The sequence below is a fragment of the Mytilus galloprovincialis genome, chromosome 12, assembly GCF_965363235.1.
Source record: "Mytilus galloprovincialis chromosome 12, xbMytGall1.hap1.1, whole genome shotgun sequence".
NCBI lineage: Eukaryota > Metazoa > Mollusca > Bivalvia > Mytilida > Mytilidae > Mytilus > Mytilus galloprovincialis.
The window spans coordinates 57038823-57056534 of NC_134849.1; positions in this window are offsets into that span (position 1 = coordinate 57038823).

Genomic DNA, 17712 nt, shown 5'->3' on the forward strand with positions numbered 1-17712 from the left:
AAAAATCCCTGATTGGCAACCACTGTTATACATGTAATTGCCGCTTTAGAAACCTATTTATAGTATACATCAAATGGAAGAGAAATGCTCTCTTCAGTTGGACTAGACCTACACCAAATTTATTTTACTTTCTAAGCAATGGTTTGTAGTCCACATAAAATCAATAAAATGTATTGGTACAATTGTATGCAACACAAGTATTATGAGTACAAAATAAAATGTAAACTCAGTATGGAAAGTAATTATGTGATGTAAAACATGAAGTTAACCAAAAAGTAGTTGTTGTTTAATGACTAGATTTAGGGTATTGGGACAGTTACAGAGTCATGTCTTTTGTACCAATTTGTTCTACGATTCTTGCGCTTTGGATATCATTTACAGTCCAAATTTCCTGACACAAAGTCATCGTATAAATAAAGAAAAAACACAGTTTTCGATTCACTTGTGACTACCGCAATTTGCGTTAAATGACAAGGCGTTTTACTCGTTACTGGAATATTTCATGCCCTTCTCGTTATCAATCTCTATTCTCGGTAGATGTTGTCATCATAGAGCAGCATAATATGTCGACTCAATCATATCGTTATTAGATTACTCGGAGAAATACAAAAACGAAATTTGAAACAGGAAGTGTTGAATGAAACGAAATTATCGATGGTTCCCGGTAACGGACATCATAAAATCCGGAAATCGTATTTTTGTTAAATAAAAAAAATCGGGGCGGGACGATTTCAGAGGGGCGGGCGGGGATGAAAATCTAGCAATCAATTTTAATTGGCCTAAAAGCAAATTATTATTTCACTATTTCACTTTTATTAATGATTGAAAAAAAAAACAACTATATTTTAAATTTTTGATATATCTCGTAGCTTGTGCCCCTTTAATTGATTTTTTTACATTCAAACACGAAATCAGAGATGAAATAAAAGATGAAATTTGTACCATTTCTGTAACAACTAAATTTTCAAACAGTTACACACTTTTTATAGAGTTTTCCTATCTCAAAATTATCTTTCAAAAGTTTTGTAACAGATGCATTGATATTCATTTGCAAAAAGTTGATTTCTATAGGATGCAGCTCAATTAATAAAGAACACTATAAACGTAATTCAGAAATTAATGCAAGATCATTATTATTGCGGAAAATGCGACAGTGTTGTTACCACTATAATTTAAACTTGCATTTTTAATATTTCATATGAATTAAACAGGATTTTTTCTTAAAGTCATAAAAATTGAAATTGCATTTACAAAAAATGTTAGTCTAAAATGACCAAATTGCAATAATAAATGCATATGATAATTTCTGAATTTACAGTAATCAAGAATTGTGAAATTAAAGTTAATAAGATTTTAGGGACAGACGAGAATATCTTCTTCATATTATAAATAAAGGCAACAGTAGTATACCGCTGTTCAAAACTCATAAATCCATGGACAAAAAACAAAATCGGGATAACAAACTAAAACCGAGGGAAACGCATTAAATATAAGAGGAGAACAACGACATAACACTAAAATGTAACACACATAGACAAAATCCCACGAGAATAACAAATATAACATATATATATAACATCAAAACAAAATACATGAATTTGGGATAGGCAAGTACCGTGACACGTCTTATCGCAATGTGAATTTACACTCAAAAATAAGAGAAAACAAACGACACAACGTTATAATGTAATACACACAGAAACGAACTATAATATAACAATGACCATATTCCTGACTTGGTACAGGGCATTTTTAAAGGAAAAAATGGTGGGTTGAACCTGGTTTTGTGGCATGCCAAACCTCGCACTTTTATGGCCATATGAAATATAACATCAAAATGACAACACAGGACTACAATATAAATAAATTGGAGAACACAATTGACAAAGAATCACACGAACAACAGCCAACAAAAGGCAACAAGTTCAAAATTTTAATACGCCAGAAGTGTATTTTGTCCACACAAGACCTATGTGTGACGCACAGATACAAAAGTTTGAAAGCCGAAACGAGTACAAAGTTGAACAGCATCGAGGACCAAAAGATCAAAAAGGTTGTGCCAAAAACGGCAAGGGTTTTCTGTTGAGTTACCAGAAAATCCCTATAATTTAGAGTAATTTATACTTTTGCAAACAGTAAATTTAATAAAATGAATATACAAAAGATGTACATGATAAAGCTGAAGTATTAACTAATTACAGGAAACAACTGAAATACATTTACATAACCAGACATTTGAAACACAAAAGTAGACACATCCGAATACGTTTAAACCTCTACGCCAAGTGACGTCCTATTTGAAACTGAAAAATGACGAAAAAATGACGTCATTTGAATTAGTAAAACAGAGCATCAAAAAATGAAAAATGACGTCACATAAGAATGAATAAGATAGAATTAGGATTAATTTAAGATTATATATTTGAACTAAATACTGATATTGCATTTAATAACAAAGCACATTTTAATTCTTATTAATATAAAACTGAGGTAGCAATTAACTATATTATAAAACTATGTCAGGTTTGTTATGAATCTAACTTCAAACGTAAAATATCGTACTGATTACTTTGAACGAAATCAAATCTGATAAATGAAGGCGGTGATTAATTTTCTTTACCATAACACATAAATATAATAGAAAAGACGTCAACACATTTGACAAAATCCGATGAGAATTACAAATATAACATTAAACATTTAAACTAAATACATGAATTTGGGATGGATAAGTACCGTACCACGTCTTATAGTAATGCGAGTTCACACTCGGCAAAACAGTCACAATCGGGAATAAGTCACGTTTGGTAATTAAAAGATTAGATGACATTATGACAAAACACAATCTACCATGTGGTAAAAATGTCCTTAGCTAGTTTGGTCAACGAAACATCGTATGGATCCACCAAATCGTGATGGTGTCCATAAAATTTACGGAGTGTCAATTTTAATCTGTCCTCCTCATAACTTTGTTGGAGCAGTTTCTGCGTAAGGAGCACACTCCTGTATATGAAGTCCGTATAGTGTGAACAAGCACGAGAATAACGTATCAATTGTGATATGTAAACACCATATGAAGGGGTAGAGGGTATGTTACTGCTGAGAAATGGGAAATTGATAATTGGGAAGTTGAAATCGTCCCGTTTATCATAGATTTTCGTGTGAAGTCGTCCATCTACGTCAATATTGAGGAAAAGATCAAGGTATGAAGCAGTCCTTCTAGTATCAGTGGTATCCTTAATTTCAAGTTCACTTGGATATATGAGATGTAAGTATTGGCTGAATTATTGGTTATTCAATGATAGAACATCATCAATATATCGGAAAGTAAAATTAAAGAATTTCGCAAGGTGCTTTTTCTTTTTGTCTTTTAGAAGGTTCTGAATGAATTCTGCTTCATACGAGTACAAAAACAAATCAGCCAGCAGGGGTGCACAATTATAAACCAATGAAAAACATACATTTTAGCATAAAGTATAACTAGTGAACATTATTATAAACTAATGGCAATTCCATTATAATATTGGATGTGCAAGAATACAAATGGAAGTTTATTTTTTGAATGGGTTATTGGTCATTTATGATTGTTTATCTATTTGATGTATGTAAAATTATTTTAAAAAGTATGATGGTTGTAAGGAATAATGGAAGTCTCTTCTTTATACTCACATCCGTTTAAATGGAATAGTCCTACCCACATACATTTTAATTGGAATAGTCATAAACAATTATCTAAAACAAATATAAAAATAGATATCTATGTATAAAACACAACCAAATTATTTTCTAAATTTTAAAAGAATAAAACTTTAAATAACTGTCGAGTTCTGTGCTTGTGTGAATTTGGAATAACTCTTAAATTGCAAGCTTTAACATTTGGTAATAATTTTTTATCATAAATAAAACTACTGTGTTGTTCAAAGCTTTAATCTTTTTTGTTTACATTTCATTCTATAAAATAATTTAGGGCAATTTTACAAAATACAGAGAGGGTTTACATAGCTTACTATGACTGTTGCCCAATCCAACTCAATTAATTTGAATAAAATACTGTTTAAACTAAACTAAACTGCCTTACAATTCTTGCAGGCATTTTTAAAAATGCCTAGAAAAATTAGTTATTATGTAAAATGCGTGAATCTTACAGGCATTTCAGAAAATGCCTAAAGTTTAAAGGCATTTTACAAAATGCCTGAATTTGGAAAATGCCTGTAACAAGAGAGTTATCTGCCTTTTGCCTTATCTTTCTTTTGCCGAACTGACAATGTCGTATATATATATATATATATATAATCTTTGGACTCTTTTTTGAATTCAGTAATGAAGAAGTTGATATACGTATTCAACATTTTAAAGAACATTTTACTATTAACAATAACCACAATAAACCTATTTCTCGTATCAAACATAAACTAAAAGAACTAGCCAAGGAATTTATTTTTGTCCCGGCCGATAAAGCTGCTAATAATATTATTATTGTTTGACGTAAATTTTACATTGAGGTTCTGAAAAAAGAAATCACTAATTCACCATTCATTCCAACTGACCCCATTTTCAGAAAACGACATCTGTAACAAACATAAAATTTTAGCTACCGCTTTACAAGCAGAACCAAATACAATGAAAGTCCCAACTATGTATTGGTTTCAAAGCTACACAAAACACCTTACAAATATAGATTTATTTCGTCTTCAAGCCATTGTTCCACCACTTAATTGTCTATTCTTCTTACCAGCACACTTGATACAATCAAAAACCTGATAATAAATTGTTCGAATAAGGCCTTCGAAAATAGTGGAATTAATTACTTTTGGAGTGTCAAGAACTCGTTTGAAGTACTTGATTAATTGCATGCTTATATTGGTGATTTTGAATCTGTTCAAAGTTTTGATTTTTCTACTCTGTATACCACATTGCCTCACATTCTAATTAAGAAAAAATTCGCACACCTAATTAAATGGGCATTTAAAAAGTCAGAATGTGAATATATATGTTCAAACTCTTTTAGGTCATTTTTTAGTAGCAATAAACAAAAAAACTGTCAATTGGACATGCTTTGATACTATATATGCCCTTGAAATTTTACTAGATAACATTTTTGTTCGCTTTGGGGATTTCGTATATCGTCAGGTTATCGGAATTCCAATGGGGACTAACTGTGCACCACTTATTGCAGACCTGTTTTTGTATTGTTATGAGTTACAATTTATGACAAAAATAAGCAAAGAACCATCGAAACTACATCGGATTAACAAATTTAATAATTCTTCTAGATATTTGGATGATATTTTGGCTCTCAATAATGACGACTTCAGTATGTATACTAAAGAAATTTATCCTGTTGAACTTACTTTAAATAAAGCTAATACTAACAATGACCAGTGCCCTTTCCTCGATCTTGATATCTATATCAATAACGGAAAGCTGAATACTAAAATTTATGATAAAAGAAATGATTTTTCATTTCCTATAGTTAATTATTCATTTTTAGATGGTGACGTTCCCTTGTCCCCATCTTACGGTGTTAATATATCTCAACTTGTACGATTCGCTCGTGTATGTAACAATGTTTTCGATTTTAACGAGAGAAATTTATGTATTACTGAAAAATTATTACACCAGGGTTTTCGATATCACAAACCAGTCAAAACATTTACTAAATTTTATCATCGATATAAGGACATCATTCGTAAATATAGCTCAACATGCAGACTTCTTATACGTTCAGGTATTTCACATCCATTTTTTATGGAAATATTCTTTATAAAGCACAGAGGTGTCAGTATTCACCTCAGAAACTAACAAAACCTTTGAATAGACTTATTAAGAAGGGATATAGTTACGATACTGTTGTCAGGTCATTAAAGATTGCATATTTTGGCGTTAATATTGATTCACTTATAGGGTCTTTGCATCGGAACTAAACACATTTATTCAAAAACCAGTTGTTGGCATGACACGGGTTATGTTCTTCTCATATATGTTATGATGGTATGATACTAAACCCCTAACGGGAAGGATTGTGCCTGATGTTCATATGATGAATTCATAATCTTTCAGTCAGTTTAGTTGAAGTCTGGAGCTGGCATGTCAGTTAACTGCTAGTAGTCTGTTGTTATTTATGTATTATTGTCATTTTGTTTATTTTCTTTGGATACATCTTCTGACATCAGACTCGGACTTCTCTTGAACCGAATTTTAATGTGCGTATTGTTATGCGTTTACTTTTCTACATTGGCTAGAGGTATAGGGGGAGGGTTGAGATCTCACAAACATTTTTAACCCCGCCGCATTTTTGCGCCTGTCCCAAGTCAGGAGCCTCCGGCCTTTGTAAGTCTTGTATTATTTTAATTTTAGTTTCTTGTGTACAATTTGGAAATTAGTATGGCGTTCATTATCACTGAACTAGTATATATTTGTTTAGGGGCCAGCTGAAGGACGCCTCCGGGTACGGGAATGTCTCGCTACATTGAAGACCTGGTGGTGACCTTCTGCTGTTGTTTTTTCTATGGTCGGGTTGTTGTCTCTTTGACACATTCCCCATTTCCATTCTCAATTTTATGTTCTTTTGATTTTAAAAGGAATCATATTATAATGTTTAATTTCATATTAACATGTATGAGGGTTTAGAGATGGGGTTAAATGATTAAAGAATAGTGCCCTTAAAAAATGAGGATTAGAGAATAACGGCAAAAAAAATTAAGATTAGAGAAATGCGTGGTCTAATTTTTTGAAGTTTAAAGTAAAAGGGGTTAATTTTTTGAAGATTAGAGAAAAAAGTGAAAATTAAATGTTTACAAAATAACAGATCCCCCATCCATACCCTCATGTATTTATGTTTTGTCTATAATGATTTATTTGTTTTAATTAATATGCCTATAAGGGCCCTTTGATTAGGAAATAAACATATTTGATTTGATTTTATTTGTAACAGATACAAATAGTAAAAGATGTTCTTGACTCTAGGTGCTGAAGTCGTGTATCTTTTTATTTTGGTTCAACATGTTTAACTTCCCAGTTAATTATCTCTGTGCTATTATGTCTTTTTATCTCGTGCGTTCATGACTCAGTATATATGCATTGGTGTAGGTTGATCCTGAGGTGCAATTTGGACACACAGGATTTTTGCAGTGTTGATAGTATTGTGTTTAACCTTAATATTTACTTATCGACAAAGTGTATACTATATATGGTATGCATTATCAACGACAAAAACTGTAACAGTTATTGCAATTGTAACTATCCACATTTGTTTGGTGGTCGTCTTTTTAAGATCAATTTGTATGTTTGTTAGATTTTATAGTAAGCTGTGTTTGTATGTCTGTGATGTATGTTTACTCAGTTTTATTCCAATTATTGTCACAGTAACTTTTTAAATCTGTTTTGGATTGTTCATCCAATTGTGTTGATATAACGGAACAATCAACAACTTCCATACGAGTGAAAGGCTTACCTAGTACTAAAACCAGGTTTACATCACATTTTTTCTTCGAAAAATGCCAGTACCAAGCAAGAAATATGGAACCTTTATTTTTTTTTACTTGATCTGTTGATTGATAGTATTCGGTTTTGCCAGTTTTTATTGACGTCCACCGTTTTGTATTTGCCTTGGAGTTCGGTATTTTAGTACTACATTTTTTTTTAGCTTTACTTGACAAAGTAAATAGGAGAAATCGTATATCTTCAGTTAAAAATGTTTTTTTTATGTGTACAAAATTTTGAGCTTTTTCCCTGTAAAGCAAAGCATGATAGTAGCATAGGCAGCTTTTTTTTTATCAGTTTTTCTATTTCAACACAACTGGCTACGACGGTGAAATCCTTTCATAGAAAAATAAGACTGGTTATATCAACAGCAAATGCACATATTTTATAATATAAGGGCAATAACTCAAATATATTTTAGTGTATTATTTAAAAACAAGAAAAGGAAAATAACAAAAATACAGAACTCCAAGGATAAGTCGAACGGATAACAACTAGCATATTCTTGACTAGGTACAGGCAATTCAATTAGTAGAAAATGGCGAATTAAATCTGGTTTTTAAGCAACCTTTCACTGGTATGACAGTCGTATGTGTGACCAAACCCAACAGACATAATAGGTATCAATGTAAAAAAATAAACAGACATAAAAAGGAATAAATGTCAAAAATAGGGGTAAAGCCGTCAACATTGTCAACATTATCTTAATCACTACAAAATAATAAAATAAGTCAACAAAGAAAAACAAAAAAAGATATACAGACAATGCACATTAGCAAAAACGAAATTAATACAAGAGTACACAAAATTTACGATTGCACAATAACACAATGACGGGATGTACAAGTACCGATCCACGTCAAATGAATTACTACTAAAACAAGCAAATATGTCAACATGGACAAACAAAAGCCTTAAAGACACGCACATTTGCAAAAACGAAAGACAAGAATACAAAAAAATACGCTTGCACAACAACACATGACGGGATGTACAAGTACCGAACCACGACAAATGGATACTTCCTAATGTGATAAACAATAAATTACAAAGACAAATGAAAGATAAATACTATCTCACGTTATTAAGATGACAAACAAAATCAATACCTAGAATTTATACTTCAAGACAATCGTGAATTATTTAAATATTGCGGAATATATTCCACTTGGTTTTGGTATCTTCAGATGAATTTATTTTTAGAAAAAAAGACGAGACGTTCTTTGACATACCATTGATTCATCAACTCTATGCTTAGACATTGGTGATGTTTTACAATGTCAGAGTAGCAGCTATAAGATCTTGAACACTGAATGGTTTGGGTAAATGTATATCCCATATGCAGATGGAGATGGTATATTGCTACTAAGGAGGGGGTAATTGTTAATTTTTTAAAATCAAAATCGTCTCATTTGTCATAGATTCTAGTACTTAGATGTCAAATTCGAGGTATAAGTCTTAAAAAAGAGGCAGAAGAAGCCATGTCTGTTGGTTCTTTAATTTCTAGTTCTGGAGGATATATGTCTGTTGCTTCTTTAATTTCTAGTTCTGGAGGATATATTTATCAAACTCAATCAGAAAACTATGGATTGCTAAGGCAAAATACATCTTCAATATATCTGAATGTGTAAATGATCTGGCCTCTTTAATCTTCTTGTTTTTGAAACAAGTGTCCGAAACAACTCTTACTCGTATGAAAATGGGCAGAGGTATGCAAGTAGAGGTGCAGAGTTCGTTCCCATTGAAATGTCGACAATTTCTTGAAAACGTCTACCTCAAAGATAAAAAAAACAACTTTAGCGTACTGATCACTTCTCGTCTATGTAGCATATTTTACCTTTTTGTACAGTGTTAAGTTAATATGCCAATTGGTATCCTAAAAGATAAATTTATAGTGTATGCTATTATTTTTAATCCACCATTCATACAATGTCATGTAAGAAAATGCCTGTACCAAGTCAAGAGTATGACAGTTGTTATCTGTTCATTTAATGTGTTTGAGTTTTTGATTTTGCCATTTGATGAGGGACTTTCCGTTTTGAATTTTCTGCAGAGTTCACTATTTTAGGTATTTTTCTTTCCCATATACATGTACATGCAACTTTGATTAACAAAGAGCATGACTCCTTTAGTTCATCTATGCTAACTATAAAGGTTTCCCTAATGTTTGCTGGTTTAAAAATTTGATATGAATTTCAGAGCCAAGTAATGTTTCTAAGTGAATCCTAAGTGGTTACTCTTAACTTGACCTAACAATCGTAATCTATAGAATATTTTCAAATATTAAAATTAGACCATGACTGAGTGGGGAGTCAAATGGTCCTATGGATATGAGATGTGCAGTTACAATACAGATCTAGTACAAATACCAGTGAATTGCCATTAGTGATTCCCGTTAAATTGACAATCAAAACCAAAAAAAAAACCAAGAAATACATGTACACCTTGCAATCATATGATTCACTAAATATAGTTGCTAGTTTCTCAGAAACAGACTTAACCATGAAAATGAGATCAAGGTCAGATGCCAGACAGACATGTACAGCTTACAATTCTTCATACAACAAATAAAGTTGACCCATTGCTTATAGGTTTAAAGAAAACACAACCAGATGCTCCGCAGGGCGCAGCTTTATACGACCGCAGAGGTCGAACAATGAACAGTTGGGGCAAGTATGGACACAACATTTAAGCTTGCTACAGCTCTGAATTTGGATTGTGATTAAATAGTTGACACAACAAAGGTTTCTGACACAGAATGAATGTGGTCTAAGAACTTAATTTTAAAAACTTAAAAATTTTAAATTGGACATTTACCTATTATGGTCCAATATCCAAAATCTAAATACATGGTTAGATTCAGCATATCATAGAACCCCAAGAATTCAATTTTTGATGAAATAAAGGTTTAATTTTAGACCCTTAATACCTCAATGTGGACCAATTTGATGACCGGGCCAAAATATTAAAAATCTAAATACATGGTTAGATTCAGCATATTGAAGAACCCCTTATATTCATTTTTTGTTGAAATCAAACAAAGTTTAATTTTGGACGCGGATTTGGACCAACTTGAAAACTGGGCCCATAATCTAGATTCAGCATATCAAAGAACCCCGAGAATTAAATTTTTGTTGAAATCAAACTAAGTTTAATTTTGGACCATTTGGACCTTAGTGTAGACCAATTTGAAAACAGGACCCAAAATTAAGAATCTAAATACACGGTTAGATTCGGCATATCAAAGAACCCCAATAATTCATTTTTGATGAAATCAAACAAAGTTTAATTTTTGACCCTTTTGACCCCTAATTCTTAAACTGTTGGGACCAAAACTCCCAAAATCAATCCCAACCTTCTTTTGTGGTCATAAACCTTGTGTTAAAATTTCATATATTTCTATTTACTTATACTAAAGTTATTGAGAAAAATGCTTATTTGGGACCTTTTTTTGGCCTCTAATTCCTAATCTGTTGGGACCAAAACTCCCAAAATCAATCCCAACCTTCCTTTTACGGTCATAAACAGGGTTTCCCCTGGGTTAATTATTTTTTTCGCCACCTCTTTCGCCAAAATTTTTTTTTTTTTCGCCACTTTATTATTTTTTTCGCCAAGTAACACAAATATATTTTTCTTTTAAAATTTTCCATCCCCCCCTCCAAAACAAGGAGTGGTTTTTACAACAAAACAACACATTTTACCACTTGAAATTTATCCCTCGTGTAAGGTGTAGTCATTAGATTGAAGTGTTACTGTCATGCCAACCTAACCTTTTGAATAGATTTCTTCCATAACGACAGTTTTCTTTTCTAGACCATCGTAATGCTTGAAACATTGAAAAACGGGTGTCACTGAAACGACTTTAAAGTACCCACTCAAATCAATTATCTACATCAAAGTTAAATGATAAAGTTTTAAATCAGAGACCTTCTTGCTTTTGAAGATTTTTCGTCATAACAACAGTTTTCTTTTCTTGACTATCATTAAAAGAAGGATCGAGAGGAAGCGTCAACATTTTGCTTCAACACGTGCGTCGCAAAGTGGCAAAATCCCATTTGTGGGGTTACACTAATGACTGGACCGAATGACAGGACCGAATGACAGGACCAAATGAAAAATGCTAATTAACTTTTTTATTTCTCAAAGGATTCATCTGAAATTTGAAATATAATAAGATTTCATCATTTGATAAATAGATTTAAGAAAAAAATTTAAAAGTTTTGTAAGAAACTTTAGAAAATGTGACATGACCAACTTTGATAATGACAGGACCAACATCGAGAATGACAGGACCAAATAAAAATGCTAATAACTTTTTTGTTTTTCAAAGGAATTATTTCAGATTTGAAATATAAAATGGCATGTCATATTTTGAAACCAAAATGTTATAAAAAATATAGATTTATTTTCAAAAACTTTCGAAAACGTGACATGACCATCGCTGATTGACAGGACCAACATCAACAATGGCCGGACCAGATGAAATTGCTAATTTCTCTTTTATTTCTCAAAATATTTTTCTGAAATTTGAAATATAATAAGATTTCATCATTTATCAAATAAATTTTTAAAAGAAATACACCAAAAATATGTAAGAAACTTTAGAAAACGTGACATGACCAACTCTGATAATGACAGGACCAACTTCGACAATAACAGGACCAAATAAAAATTCTTATAACTTTTTTATTTTACAAAAGAATTATCTCAGATTTGAAAAATAAAATGATATGTCACATTTTGAAACATTTATGTTATAAAAAATAAAGATTTATTTTCAAAAACTTTCAAAATCGTGATATCATCCCATCGCTGACTGACATGACCAAGCTCGACAATGACCTGAACAAATGAAATTGCTAATTATTCTTTTATTTCGCAGAATATTTCTCTGAAAATTAAAATATGTGAAGATTATACCATTTTATACATAAATATAAGAAAAAGGTATAAAAAGCTTGCTGAAATGTGATCTGGTTAACGTTGTCAATAACAGGACAATCCTCGACAATTAATGACACAGACAGGACCAAATAAAAATGCTAATTATGCATAACATTTGTCAGAATATTCCTCTCAAATTTGAAATAATGACAATTAAGACCATTTTGCACATCATATAAGAAAAATATAGAAAAAAAACCGTATTGAAAGCTTGCGGTTGTGAAACCTGACCAACATCGGCTATGATCTGGCCAATGATTTTACTGAAATTGTTCAATTCTGATCCATAATTAGTAAGATATCTTATAAATTCAGGAAAATATATTCTATGGTGGTTAAAATTCTTGACCTAGCTACTAAACATGCTAAACGTATGTTGGCAGAGAGTCACAGGACATGCAGAGTCACAGGACATGCAGAGTCACAGGACAAAAAGACACGAATGATCACTATATATTTAAGAAAGAGATCTTGAAATATTTATATGTAATTACAAATAATCATTTTATAGTTTAAGAGATTGTTCATTAAACTATAGATAAATTCAGATTTATTGAATTGTCATCATAATATTTCTTGACGTCATGAAGCCCAATTTAAGCCACTTTACTTAGGTTTACTTAGGTTTACTTAGGTTCTTTTACTGATACAGGAACTAAAGTTCCTCTTCATCAGTCTCTATATCTAAATCTTCTCCACTTCCGGTGATTGGTGATTTATAGTCTTCGTACATCATTGTTTGGTTCTTCCAGTATTTGTCTAGTCTATTCTTAAATGTATTTGTGGTTGGTGATGTGACTATAATTTCGGGTAGTGTATTCCATGTTTTTACCACTCGTAGAGCAAAGGCATTCCTCCTTAATTCTGTTCTTGCTCTCTGTGGAAATATTTTTAGACTGTTGCCGCGTACCCCTGTTCGTGTTGTCATATCCTTCCATAATTTAACAAATTGTGCCGCCTCTTTATCATATTTTCCGTTCAGTATTTTATATAATTCAATCATGTCACCTCGGACTCGTCTAAAATTTAGAGATGGTGTAACATAGTCAGTAATTGAATAAATATATTTTATTATGTAATTACAAAGTCAAGAATGTTTCTAAAGTTCAAATGTTCGAATGTTCACAAACTGTCTTTAAAGTTGAATAGTTCGAATGTTCAATATCTCACACGGGCACGTGATCGTATAGTGATATAACTGTTCGTTCCTGTTAGAGTATTTCGGATATTAAGCGCATGAGTTCCAGCCTACCCGCGAGGGGGGAGACCTTGGCTAAATCTCCGGTACCAATCTCTTGTACCAAGCTCTCCCTTCAAGTCCAAAGCTGGATCTTATATAGTCCAGTAGTCAATTTACAATGGCCCATAGCTGATGGCCGGTTACTTAATAGTCTGGATGTTAGATAATTCTAGTCTGTGGTTAATTGTCAAAGTATGCAATTAGCCCCTGAAGGATACATGTTATTTTACAGTAGACATGGTCATTTATTGGCTGCAGGGTATACATGGTATGTCTATAATATATGAACAGATCGTTATTTAAAAGTGTCCAAAGCGTACATGATTGTCATTGAATTATTCAATTCCTTTTTAATAAATTCCTAATTAATACTCCTTGATAATTAATGAATGGTACACAATTGTGTAACAATGGTAGTTTCAATTTTTGCAGTCTTTCTGAGTATGTTAAATTCTTTAATCCTGGTAGTTGTTTAGTTGCCCGGCGCTGCACATTCTCAATCATATCAATATATTTTATTTTATATGGATGCCATACTGAGCTTGCAAACTCTAAATGTGTTCGAACGAGTGTCTTGTATAGTGGTACAAAGGTATCTGTATCTAAATATTGGAAAGTCCTTCTCAGTAGTGCAAACATGGAATTTGCCTTATTAACTTTCTCACTTATATGTTTTTCGAAATTTAATTCAGAGTCAATAATTACTCCAATGTCTTTTTCTTCAGTAACTTTTTGTAGTATTGTCGATTTTAGTGTATATTTTGAGTCTGGTTCCGGTCCCGGTTTACCTATGTGCATATGTTTGCACTTGTCAGGGTGAAACTTTAATAGCCAGGTATCACTCCATTGCGATAGTTTATTTAAGTCACTTTGTAATTGAGTTTTATCTTCTTTCTGGCTAATTGTATTAAAAATTTTAGTATCATCTGCAAAGAGGTATACGTCGGAATCAACCAGGTTTGGAAGGTCATTTATGAAAATTACAAAAAGTAGAGGCCCAAGCACAGATCCTTGATATTTCACTTTAAAGTTTAAAAGTAGTCCGTGAAAATGTTTGATTCAGTATATTTTATGAAAATATTTGAAACTACCAAGAAATCATGCATGCAAGGGTCGGGCATACTTCAAGAAATGTTTATTTGTTTATTTATTATGAGGGGGGGAACTATCAAGATATACCCTGCATATACTCAAGCATACATGGAAATAATTATTTAATGTTCTGAAAATATTGAATAAAACAAGACATGAACTATTATGTGTTTTTAATTACTGTCATCACAATCTTTATTGGGTTTATCAACTTATTTATGGCTTATGTCACACCTTTTGTTTGTTATATATAATTACCTTATAATTGTTTTCAGACGTGTCAGATTATGTCCGGTAATTAATATACAAAATAATCTGAATGAATGAATGAATGATCTTTATTCTCAACCCAAATACATAGTTAAAGAGTTAAGATATAGCATGTGTGAAATATCAATTAATATGATAAATATTTACACCAAAGATAAATAAAGTTAGCTTTTTCCCTTATTTTCTAAAAACTTATAAATCATTCAATCTTAATGTGTGTTTTTTAATTATTATTATTAATTTCAACCAGGATTTCTATAGTAGGAACTATGGTCATTTCACGTTTTCGCAATAAAAAAAATTTAGATTTTTTTTCTTTAATTGATGTTTTAAAAGATGAGATCACATTTTATTTTAAATCTGACATAATTCCTTTTCAAAATTAAAAAGTGAATGGCATTTTTATTTGGTCCTGTCCTTGTCAAGGTTTGTCCTGTCATTGTCAGTGTTGGTCAGGTCACATTACAGCAAGCTTTTAATATTTTTTTCCTATATTATTCCTATTTTTATGTATAAAATAGTTAAATCTGACTATATCTCAAATTTCAGAAAAATATTTTTTAGAAATAAAAATTAATTAGCAATTTCATCTGGTCCTGTCATTGTCGAGGTTGGTCCTGCCAGTCAGCGATGGTCATGTCACGTTTAAACTTTCTATATTTTTTATAACATTTATTTTTCAAAATATGACATATTATTTTATATTTCAAATCTGAGAGAATTCCTTTAAAAAATAAAAAAAGTTATTAGCATTTTACTTTGGTCCTGTCATTGTCGATGTTGGTCATGTCATTATCAGAGTTGGTCATGTCACGTTTTCTAAAGTTTCTTACAATTTTTTTTTATTTTTTTTTTTAAATCTATATATCAAATGATGAAATCTTATTATATTTCAAATTTCAGAAAAATATAAATAAAAGAGAAATTAGCAATTTCATCTGGTCCGGTCATTGTTGATGTTGGTCCTGTCAATCAGCGATGGTCATGTCACGTTTTCGAAAGTTTTTGAAAATAAATCTATATTTTTTATAACATTTTGGTTTCAAAATATGACATACCATTTTATATTTCAAATCTGAAATAATTCCTTTGAAAAACAAAAAAGTTATTAGCATTTTTATTTGGTCCTGTCATTCTCGATGTTGGTCCTGTCATTATCAAAGTTGGTCATGTCACATTTTCTAGAATGAGATATAACGAGTCCAGAACCAATCCTATATATACCAATACATATTCTTAGTATTTGACTTTATTTCATAATCTATTTTGTTCAATTCAATATTTTATCATAAATATTTGTTGTTTTTTAAGGTGTTTCGGTTAAGGTTTAACTACCAAGGCTTTTCCTCATCAGGTATCCCAAGCCTCTAACTAATAAAATAATCAGTTTCAAAGTAAAGTTCAAAGCATCCATACGCATAGAATTTAAAAATTCTGCATACCGGGATACCAGAATGAGATATAACGAGTCCAGAACCAATCCTATATATACCAATACATATTCTTAGTATTTGACTTTATTTCATAATCTATTTTGTTCAATTCAATATTTTATCATAAATATTTGTTGTTTTTTAAGGTGTTTCGGTTAAGGTTTAACTACCAAGGCTTTTCCTCATCAGGTATCCCAAGCCTCTAACTAATAAAATAATCAGTTTCAAAGTAAAGTTCAAAGCATCCATACGCATAGAATTTAAAAATTCTGCATACCGGGATACGACACCTGGTAACTTTGTATTGATGTATTGTATTCTAAATTAAATCAGTTTATGATTTGATATAACTATTGTCTTTTATGTTGTGATTTATCCTATAACTTGGAGGATGTAAGTAGATCCTTCAAGTTTTTGTGTCTTTTATATGCTATGATCGGAGGTTTTGGAAACATGGTTTTTGTGCTATCATTTTGTTCAATTAGGTGCCAATGTTTTTTAATTGCTTTATTTAGTCCATTGAAGGAAGGATTAAATTTGGTGGCTAAAACTAATGGAGGCATTGCTCTTTTGTTTTTAAGCTTGTACCTTAGACAATCTTTTCTTTCCTTATGAAGTGCATTTGTTATAATGGGGTTGATATCTTTTTCCGAGTATCCCCTTTGGAGAAGTTTTGTTTTAAAAGTTTCAATTTCTTTTAGTGTATCTTTTTTGTTATTTGATGATCTCATAAAACGCAATATTTCCGCAGTAATAAATCCATTGAACACCGATGATGGGTGAGCTGACGTTCGTTCAAGATACTGAAAGTTATCAGTAGGTTTACGGTATAATTTTACGTCTAATATATTATGATTAAGGAATCTGTTTCCTTTAAAAATTGTGACGTCAAGGAATTGAATGCTAGATTGTGATATTTCATGCGTAAATTTTATCAACGGGTGTATATTATTAGCAATGTTAAATAATTCAGTAAGATTATCTTGACTAGAATTAAAAAGAATGAATCCATCATCTCTGTATATAGATAACAGTGCTAAGTTATCTTTAAAAGGAAATATATCAAGAATATTCGTTATAATCTCGAACATTCTTAAATCAGCCAGGGATGGGCTCATTGGGGCTCCCATTGGGATTCCACATGTCTGTCTGAATATCAAGTTATTAAATTCAAATTCATTATTGCATAGAATGAATTGAAGTATTTGTAAGAAGTCCTTTTTTGGTGGTAGAGGTATTTCATGTTTATTA